The sequence below is a fragment of the Camellia sinensis genome, chromosome 10 (genome assembly GCF_055761805.1).
Source record: "Camellia sinensis isolate YWXY chromosome 10, ASM5576180v1, whole genome shotgun sequence".
Classification (NCBI taxonomy): Eukaryota; Viridiplantae; Streptophyta; class Magnoliopsida; order Ericales; family Theaceae; genus Camellia; species Camellia sinensis.
The window spans coordinates 73699784-73710733 of record NC_138970.1 but is presented as its reverse complement, the minus strand read 5'-3'; the positions used below and the strand labels follow the sequence as shown (position 1 = coordinate 73710733).

The 10950-nt window shown below is 35.1% G+C and overlaps 1 long non-coding RNA gene across 1 annotated transcript; it reads right to left on the bottom strand.

Annotated features, from left to right (window-relative positions):
• Window positions 1-1952: 1952 nt before the first annotated feature.
• Window positions 1953-10631, bottom strand: LOC114268553 (uncharacterized). The gene is made up of 4 exons (XR_003631297.2): window positions 10499-10631; window positions 5485-5591; window positions 2694-2919; window positions 1953-2618 (listed from the first exon to the last, which is right to left on the bottom strand). It is a non-coding gene; the product is annotated as an uncharacterized LOC114268553 (long non-coding RNA).
• Window positions 10632-10950: the final 319 nt, after the last annotated feature.

Genomic DNA, 10950 nt, shown 5'->3' with positions numbered 1-10950 from the left:
GTCTGGAAATGACTATTTTTAGTGAATCTAGCATTTGGTTGGACGGACTGAATAGGATAAATGAACAAAAGACTATTTTACCATTTTTGCAATTGTTTACTAAGTAACAATATCAAATCTGTCTTTAAATGTAATCTTTATTTATAATTGATTAGTGGACCACAATTAATTATTTAATTTTTTCAATGTTTTTTTTTTAGCAACATTTTTTTTTCAATGTTTGAAACATATATTTTTCCAATATTTATATTTTTTAATGGTCACATTTTTTCAATATAAATAAGACCATGTCCTTCTAATTTTTATCGAACACAAAAAAATTATTTGTCCAACACAACACACCAGCACTTCATGGTCTTATATCCAAACAACAGCACTCCATAAATGAACAAAAATTATATTGACACCAGCACTCCATAAATGCCCAACACAAGACACCAACACTCTATAAATGAACAAAAATTAGAGCATCCAACACGACACACCAACACTTCATATTGACACCAACACTTCATATTGACACCAACAAATCCACACAACACAGCAATTAACAATCATCCAAATAATTGTGTACAGCAACCAAAATAAAAACAACAACCAACATGAAAGTGGTATATGTTCATAAGGATGTCAGCAGGTACAAATACCTACAACTAGCAGCCTTCAACAACAAAAACAAAAATATCCCATGACTAGATGAGTCAAAGGCACCAAATCATGATATAATAATTTAACCCACAAAATATGGTGCTTGACGAATAGAAAAAACAACAATTAAGTCTACGGAGCATAACTCAAAAACCAAATATTCCCATCACATGCCACAAGTTTGTTATGGAGCATTCCTACTTAGCAACCTCATTACCCACCTCAGCCTATCATCACGTGTCAAGTTGAAGAACATGTCAAGCTTTTGGACATCATAGGATATGATTTCGCAAGCATCTAACCTTTCATCTACGGTAATTGGAAACTTTGTAAGTTCATCATTCAATGATGCTCGTTTTGATGCGACATCATGTGAATACCCCATCCTTTTTCCAATGAATTCCAACTTCTCATTGGTTTTACCCATGACATCCATTAACTTGTCAGCAAACATAGACAGCTCTTCAACTACATCATTATCAGATCTAGATCTTTTCTTGTCTTTCTTTTTGGCAGAGCTCTCACAAGCCCATTGAGTTGCTGAGTTTGAACAATCCATTCCTTCACCAGTGTGACTATTTACTCCCTTTTGTTCAAAAAAAGTGTCATTATCTGCAAGGCCATGCAACAACACACTTCCTCAGCATTCATAGTCTCAACTGCATCAGCAGGCCCTTCAGCAAACTCCCCTGTAGCTCGGTCCTTGCCAAATATTTGAATCCATTCATCAAAATATGGGAAAGTTTTGTTCCTCAAGTGTTTTGCTTCAGTGTCCCTCTGTAATGACCAACTAATCCCAGTTAATATAGGAAAGTGTATTTCCAAAGTAGTTACATAAACATGAAGCAATTAAAATAAAATAAAAAAGTGTCTACATCATGGTAACTTTACCCGAGCATATGCCTCCCATACACTATCACTCTCCACATCGATTCTTTTTTCGGTGCCATTCCATCCAAACCCACTAGTAGCAAGCATACCGGACACAGAATTATAGTGCTTCTTCCATATTTTAATTTTTGATTCAATATGGGGACTGCTGTAAGTCTGTCCCAGGTAAGATATCTGCCAATTTAGTTTCCAGTCTCGCAAGATAGCCCACCTTAAAAAGCATTATCAACTTTCATTCCTTCATTAACAATGGACACTAATGCTGAAATTAGAACATCCTTTTCACATGGGCTCCAAATTCGCCTTTGTTTTGACGAATCAACCTTGTCATTCTTTTTCTTACGAGAACTGGATACCCCATTATCCATGCCTAAAGTAAGCATTCAACATTTCATACACATTACAATAAATCATTAATAACTCATAAAATAAATTGTCATATATTAATAAAATACATTTTCAACATCTACATTATCAAATATTAATAAAAATACCTTATCAAATAATTCAACATCCACATTGTCAGATATTAATAGAAATACATAGCAATGTCACATTAAAAATTTAAATGGTTTCATAACAAATCAAAGTAGAGCACAATAGTAATGAAAATAAACACTAAACTATTCTCATCCAGCCCCCCCCCCCACTAGCCAACCAATCGTTGTACAATTGCATAATGAGTGTATCCCGCCACACAGTCCATTCATTAGATGTCTCAACAGTATCAATGAAATCATCTCCCATTGGCGGTTGATTTTCTTCGTCATCCTCTATAGGGTCAACTGCCATCTCTCATCGAATGAAATTGTGTAACAAGCAACATACTGTGATAATACAATTTTGGGTTCTAATGGGGTAGTATGATGCACTGCGAAGTATTGTCCATCTCATTTTCAACAATCCAAAATACCTTTCTATGACATTCCTGGCTTGTGCATGTTTCATGTTGAAATATTCTTGGTAATTACTTGGAGTTGCCCCTTCTCTCCAAATAGACACATGGTATCGCTGACCACGGTAAGGTGCTAAGAATCCTTGCCCATTTGTATAGCCCGCATCCACTAGGTAATAGTAACCTGTGTGTGGAATGTTATGCATTAAACTCAATTATTATACACGAACTTAGGACGAATTAAGTATCATGAAATTACCATTTGGAATCCTTAGGCCATTAGGCCGATTGATCGCATCTCTTAAAACCCTAGAGTCGGCCGCTGACCCTTCCCACCTCGGCAACACATATATGAAATTCATTTGTTGGGAGCAAACTCCTAGAACATTAGTAGCAATATCTCCCTTTCTTGTCCTATACCTTGCTTGATGAATCGCGGGCACACGAACTCTAATATAGGTGCCACCAAGTGCTCCAAGACAATTCTAAACAAACCAGTTGAATAGTTATTGTAATAGTTATGGTTTTTTGTTTTGGGTAAAATAGAGAACAAAAGAAAATCAAAAAACTAATGTAAAGTTACCAAATTTGTGGACAATGTATTTACCTGGAAGCAATTCTACCGTGGATCTGTGTTTGCTTCGGTAATAGGGTTTGGTGTGCTAAGTAAGTTGGCTTGCAGGCGTAGCACAGCCTTTAACACATCATTAATATATCGACTGGCAGTCTATCCAGATCTATAGAAATTGAACTTAACATTTCGTATTTTCAAATGTTGTGCCAAAATGAAGAGGAAGAAGGCCACCTCCTCTTCTAAAGTGACATGTTTTGAAGGTCCTAACCCACCAATTGTATGAATCATATTGCACAAAGTCATAAAAGAACGACGATCCGTACGGAGTTGTTTAATGCATGTTATGTCACTTTCTCTCACTAAACAATTAATATGATCCATTTGTTCTTGCAACCAATTGGGTTCTCTAATAAGATTATGTGGATACTTAAATAAATACTTCTTCAAGATAACTTGAATGACAACAAAAGCTACAGTGCATAAGGCAAATAGCTCTTGCATTACAACTTGCAGTACTACGTATAATTCAAGCTCATCATTACTCTCATTGTCAAAGTCATTGATATTCTCATCCATCTATCAAAATAAATTATCATACAAAAATCATTTAGAATTACAAATAATTTAAAGAATGGAACATCTATAGGCATATAGATAACATATAAGAATCTACTTTTCACTGAAAGAGAAGTTTCAAATATAGAAAAACGTGACAAAACTTCAAAAAGTTATGTGCTTTATATAATAGATATTGTATAGATAAAGGGAGATTAAAATAGAAAGTTATCAAAAGAAAGAAAATAAAATTTCATTAAAAAAATGCTCAAATTCATATAATAAGAAAAATAACCGAAAAATTATTGCAAGGGTCGACCCTATGTTTTACGTGCCATGCCAATGACAGGTAAACTTGGAAAAGGTAATTGAAGCCAAGGCCTCCTTTGAAACATGTTTCAGAGTGCGTGATTCATCTAGTAATATTTATTTATTCACTTTGCCTCACAAACAGAAATGTTGTTCACAATCATTATCAAACTATTCTACATAAGCTAATAATAGCACACCTCATACTGCTTTTTGAGGTATTTGTTAACTCCATCCATGATCTTAAATGAAGATCACATTGCTAAACAGAACTAAACCAGTACTAACATGAACACAAATACGCAAAGTTCATTCACATTCAAAGAGTGTTGACTTTTTTCCATTTATTTAAATTTGGGGACTACTGAAATCTAAGAAGAAATTTGCAATGAAAAAAGTTCCAAGAGACCCAATGGAGGATGGTAGCTAATCTATCATTTATGGTGCTATGTTTAGGGGGGGAACTATTGGAAACTTGCAATGAAAAAAGTTCCAAGAGACCCAATGGAGGATGGTAGCTAATCTATGATTTATGGTGCTATGTTTGGAGACAAAAAAAAACAAAAAAAAAAAACTGTTGGAAACTTGCAATGAAAAAAAGTTTCAAGAGACCCAATGGAGGATGGTATCTAATCTATGGTTGACGGTGCTATGTTTGGAGAAAACTGTTGGAAACTTGCAACAAACACAACATGCTTTGAGAAGCAAAAAACTCATAAACACAATGTTTAAGATTCAGTTGGCATTAGCCAAATTTCATACCTACCACACCCAGATACAGTTGATTGATGATTGAAAATGGAGTACACAGAAAATTTTGGGATCTTGGGGTAACTTCCAACAACAAAATTAGGTGAGTTGAATGCCTTGTCAAGACAAGTATATGTAGAAAAAGAAATGTTTAATAATTGAGCAAAGCTTGAGCAATGCATTCTTGGCTTAAACAAACCCAAACTAGAAAGTAAATAGTTAAATAATTCCACCATAACTATGTTTAAAAAAATAAATAGCATATTTTATAATCATACTTTTCATTTATCTTTGTTAATGGTTATAATTATTAGAATAATTTAACTTATTTTATAAAAAGTATATATATTTAATAGATTAAATTATCAAAATGGGTTAAGGAGGAGCATGGGGCTGCACTATATCAGTCCTTCACATGCTCTGTTTTTGTTAAATAAGTTCCAAGTGCTAACAATGGCAAGGCAACAAAGATTACAACAAAACACGACTTCACATACTCTGTTTTTTGTTAAATAATAAGTTCCAACTTCTAATAATGGCAAGGCAACAAACTTCTATACAAACCCAGCACCATTAACAACCATTAACAATTAACAATGAGCTGCTACTGTTTTTTCAAGGCTCAAAAAAAAAAAAAAAAATACAACAACAAATACAGACCCAGAACCCAACAAAATAGGCATAACATAAACAAAATCCCTCAAATCTGGTTTGATGAAGAGAGGAAAAAAAAAACTTGAAAGAAACAAAAAAAATAACTACAGAGAAAATAAAATTTGAACCAATCAGCCACAACAACAACCCAAATTGAAATAAAAAATAAATACCAAACAAAATGGAAGCTGTAGAAAGTGTTTCAAACCTGAGTGTAGATGGGAGATCGAATGATTTGATGAAATTGAGCCACAAAACAGATGAATCGCCTCTAGGGTTTTGCCGTTTTGCCTCTTCTCGTATAATGATTTGTGCCTACAATTACAGAGGAAGCAAAATATATATTATGAGGGCAAAATGGTCATCTCACCCCTCTAATCCAAACAGTAAATAATCCTACCAAAATTATCTCACACCTCCCTCCCCCGGACAGTGGAATCCCCCATATGGGGGATAAGGAGTCCAGCCGGACTCCATGTCCGGCAGACTAAAAAAAAAAAGCAAACGGCCGATAAAGAAGCTTCAATGGATTACAATCCAAATAGTGGATTGTCCCCCCCCCCCCAAAATCCGGTGAATCAAACACGCCCTTTGTTTATAAATTTAAAATATTTGAATAATTTATTCTCATCTTTACTTCTTGTATATATTTATTTGTCGTGGAAGACTTAATTTTACCACAATAATTCATAATAAAATTATAATGATTCATAATTTTTTTTATCTCAATAATTGATATAATATTTAAATGTTCATACCATAACCATAATGGTGTTGGAGCATGTGTGATGATAAAATTCAACATTGAATAAAGAATAAAATAAATGGGTCTTAATATACATTAGATAAACTCTCCACTTGTAGGCTTAAATTTTTAAGTGAGTATGAATTCCAAATAATATATATTGGGCCTTGATGTGGCATTTGTGAACTCTAGAATTTCTTCCTAGGGGATTGGGCCGGTGTTATTATGCGCTTGTGGGCTCTCTAATTCCCTAACAACTGGTATAAGAGTCGATAGTAAACGATCTAAGCGCAGACTCTCCTAAAGTATGGATATTAATGGACTGGAGTTTGTACAGAAAACTCTCAATAAAGTAAGAAAAATTAATGATTACTCTTGATAGAGCAAAGAAAATTCGTGGTGCACATGGCAAAGTTAGACCGCGACAAGGTACCTCTCAATGGAGTATGTGGCTCAAGATGGAGTATGTGCGGGTGACCCAAGCTAGACTTCATGTTGGAGAGTTATAGATCAAGATTAAAGAGAGTGCGTATGATCTATGATAAACCTACTGATGATAGATCAAATGCAAAACATGGATATAATAAAAGAGAAAATATGATGCTATTTACAGATATGGAAAGCGAGTCAATAAAAGGGATAGAAAGAAATAGGGTTGGAAGGCATACAGAGAAGGGGATAGACAGAAGCGGGGGTTGGGAATTATTACAACATTTAATAATTACAAAACCAAATAAAAGATAGGGGGTTGAGAAATTATTACAACACAAGCTGAATCTAACAAATCATTAAAAAATAATAATAAAATAAAAAATGCATCCACTAGTACTATACACCCATTGGAAATTGTTTTGTTTGTTGTTAGGAGACTGTTCTAATTCTATAGCGATTCCGATTTTAACTCGACCTTTTTTGTATCTTGGACTCGGGTTTCTTGGTTCCATGTTGTTGTATATATTTTACTTCCCATGCAGCTCCTTAAAATTGGCTATTGGATTATTATGGTTGCGTTTAGGAAAGGTTGGTTACTTAGTTTCCAAACTTTTGTTGCCTAGATTTTTACTCCTCCATTCGAGCGGCACTTCTTGCGCTCGAACAGGCTTTGCAAACTCTCAGTACTTTTGCAGGTCTACAAAACTATTGGGAGTGTATATTCTACGCTCAAGCGGCGTTTCCTACGCTTGAGCGGGTGTGGGCTTGAGTGGCCATCCTTGCGCTCGAGTGATATTCTTCTGTCTGCAAAACTACTAGATGTGTGTATTCTACGCTTAAACATCACTTCTTGCGCTCGAGTGGAACAACTTATTTTGTCTGACGCTCGAGCGACAACTCTTGCGCTCGAGCAGACTACACGTATATCAGTTCGTAACAGCCACATTTTACTTCACTTTTCTATTTCTTTCTTTCTCTAAAACTTTCCAAAACCCTAGATCTTGAGTTTCTCTCTCTAAAACTCATATTCTCTCTACTACTTCACCAAGATCCGTTGGGTTCTCCACCCTAGTGCCTTTGAGAAAAAGATAGAACATTCCTAGAGCTCCGTCTTGATCCGAATAAAGCTTGGTTTCGACGTTTTTGAAGTTTCTCCCTTGCTTCCTTGGTCTTCTAAGCTTAAGGTATGGACTTTCTATACTCTTCTATGAGTTTTAACTTGGTTATTTGTTAATGAGTAAGAAATGTTGAGACTTGTTGTGATTTGGAACAAACCTAGGGTTTGGGTTAAAATCAAAAGAGGAGTTTTCGAATTAACGTATTGGAAATGGTTATGAGAGTAGAGATGAGCTTGTGTTGTGTTAAAATAATTGATTTTGGTGTTTGGAATGAGATTGGGAAAAATTAAGGTTTTGCCCTAAAATGTCTTGAATAATTATTTTGTATAAATAATGAAATTGGTATTAAGAATATGAAATTGGATGGATGTTTATACAAATGGTGGAATTCGATATGTATTATCTCGCACCTATGGAAACTTGGACAATTTATCTGTAATAAAGATTGTATATCTGTTTAAAAATATCTGTTTTGGGCTATCGGTGGAGGATAACCAAGATTGTTGTAGAAATTGCATGTGGATTAGGTAAATTGAAACAAATCTCTTAGCCATTATCATTGAATATGATTATAATTTATATACATTGTACATGTATGGAATTTGAGAGAAGAAAGGGAATGTACTCTATGTTTAGGAGAAGAAATGGGATGGACTCCATTAAACTAAGTTGGCTTATGTGTCCAGGGTGAAAGTCTCGAAAATCACGTGTATACATAGGTGACGATTCCCGTGGACGAAATTTTCATAAAATGGCAAATGAATGTATTTTGTTTGATAATTATGTTGGCAGGAGGCCCACGGGGTGTATCCTCTATTTGGTTGACTGAATGAAGTAGGTATAACTAATGGATTGAGATGTAAGTTCGACATAACATGGTTTTGGGAAAAATGTCGTAAAAGATTTGTCATTCGGTAGTTGAACATGTGTATCATACTTATATCTTTGTTAATATTTATAACCTAGGACCTGCAGACCCACTAATGTGGATTGCCGGCCATTAATAGGGATTGTCGGCCACTAGTGTGGCTAGTCGTCCACCATTAATGGCCTGCCAGCCACTTGTTTGTTTTTTTCAAATCTTTTTGTCAGCTGTGCCAGCTGTTTCCACAGATACATACACCAATCCACATGTGTGTATGTACAGATATTTCTGAGGAAGTCTCATGTTTTTCTATAAATAGGAGAACTTCTCTTCCATTTTGAGGGTTAGAAAATTTTGGAGCAAAATATTTCTCTCTCTACAATTCTCTCTCTTGCAAGTTCTTAAGCCTTTGCTTATACACTCTAAACTAAACCTTGTGGTATTTGTGCTGAGGTATTTTTGAGTTTACTTTTAGCTCTTGAGAGTGTGTAAGTGTTGGTTTGTCACTTAAAAGGGTATCCTTCTTCAAGAGGTATAATTCTTGGTTTATTTCCTTATTTTATTTGCCATTTTCCAATTGTTTTTGGACTTTTTTTTTTTTTGCCATTTTTTGGACTTTTTTATTCTGTTTTTTTAGGCTAAAACTTGTGGTTTAAGGCTATTAAGGGTCAAGGGGTGGATCACCCTTCCTTGCACCTAACTTCTTAGGCCTTTGCCCTTGTGTTTCCCACCTTCTTGTCAAGTCTTTTTTTTTTTTTTTTTTTGAGATTTTTACTACTGAATCTTAAAGGTTTTTCAGAGGCTAAAACCATGTTTTGAAGTCGCAAAAATGGAGGGGGGTAGCCTCCTCTCCTTGTGCTTGTTTACTAGCTTAACTTGCTCCATGTTATAGCTTACTCTTTTAGCTCTCTTTACTTCATTTCTAGCATTGATTTTTCTTACTTTAGGACTGTTTTAGTGTGTTTGTTCCATTCATGCTTTGTGTAGTATGCTTGTAGTGTAATAGTCCTCATATGTTTGGTGGTTTAGGCCTTAACCACCAATCTATTTGAGTTAATAGCATTTATTTCTTACTCTCCTATACTTGTGCCCATCTCTAATTACCTATACACTTTTTTCATTTCTTGGCTCTTTTGGTTGTCTTGAAAGTTGTTTCAAACCAATTGCTTGTTTAAGCTTGGGATTGAGATATTGTGCTTAATGGTTTAATCCCTTTTGGGGATTTATTACTAACGGCATGGTGTCTCTCTCATGCCCAAAATAACTCTTTGTTTGATGCTTCTTTCCGTTAGAAGACTTAAAGCTCATGATTGTTTCTGCCAAGCTTTGGCTCATCCTACTTAGGAAACCATTTTCAAGTGCTGGTGACATGCCTCCTCTAAGGACTTAGCTTAGGAGGACCTGAAAGATGAAGGCCATGTTTTGTTGTTTTGTATCTAATATTTGTATAAGCCTAGGGCTTTATATGTATGGGGCTTAAGACTCCCTATTTTGTTGTAACCAAGCATAGTCTTGGAAAAGATGTAAGCCCCTCGGACATTTATTTTGTTTATCTTTAAGTTGGTATCATATGCTATAGGTTTAGGATAAAACTTATGAATGTATATCGCATGTGTCACTTTTGTTAATTAACCCTGATTAATGAAAGATTGCTATTTTGTTTATGTCGTTGTACATATGTTGTTGGGGGGCAATTTATGACATTTATTTCAGGGTGTTACAGTTTCGCTCGGGAAAACTCATTTGACGAGAGTGCTATTCATCCGTCAGTTACTATCTATCCAACGAGGTCACATCTCTAACAACTTAGGTGGTTTCGACCGACCATTTAAAGTGATAAATTACAATAATTTATGTAAAGTAATAAATTACAATAGATATGTGGGTGGTGCCGTCCCTTTAAAGCGGTAAAACAATTATAAAAGAAAATTATAACAGATATGTGGGTGGTGTAGCCTTTCTTTTAAAGCGATAAAAACAGCTATGAAAAAGCAATAAAGGAAGTGTTTAAACAAGTTATATCACTTTTTTTTTTAATTAAATGAAAGTTTGCGAAATTCACCTTCTGAGGAAATGATGAAATTTTTGATTTCCAAATTCCCTTCTGATCACCCTCAAGACACAGCCTCTAGTCAAATACTACCATCTTGTTTAGAATTTCTGGCACAACTGGCACACGGCAGAAGCAAACACAAGAGTGTGAAAATCACTGTTGTTCCATTCAAATCTGTTGGCGTAACTGGCTCCAAGGCAGAAACAGACTCAAAAGAAAGCAAAAAAAGACAAACACAAAACAAGCAAATGATGTCCGAGGTAACACCCCCGAAATCACCCGACTCTAACAAAACAGGACTGATTCAATATAACAAGACAGACCCGATTGACTCAATATGAAAAGACTGACTCTATACAACAGGACAGACTCTAAACGACATAGCAAAACTGACTCAATACTCGAGTCAAAAAGTACAAAAACCAGCATTCACAAATGCTCAAAACAGTGCGTGTCATACG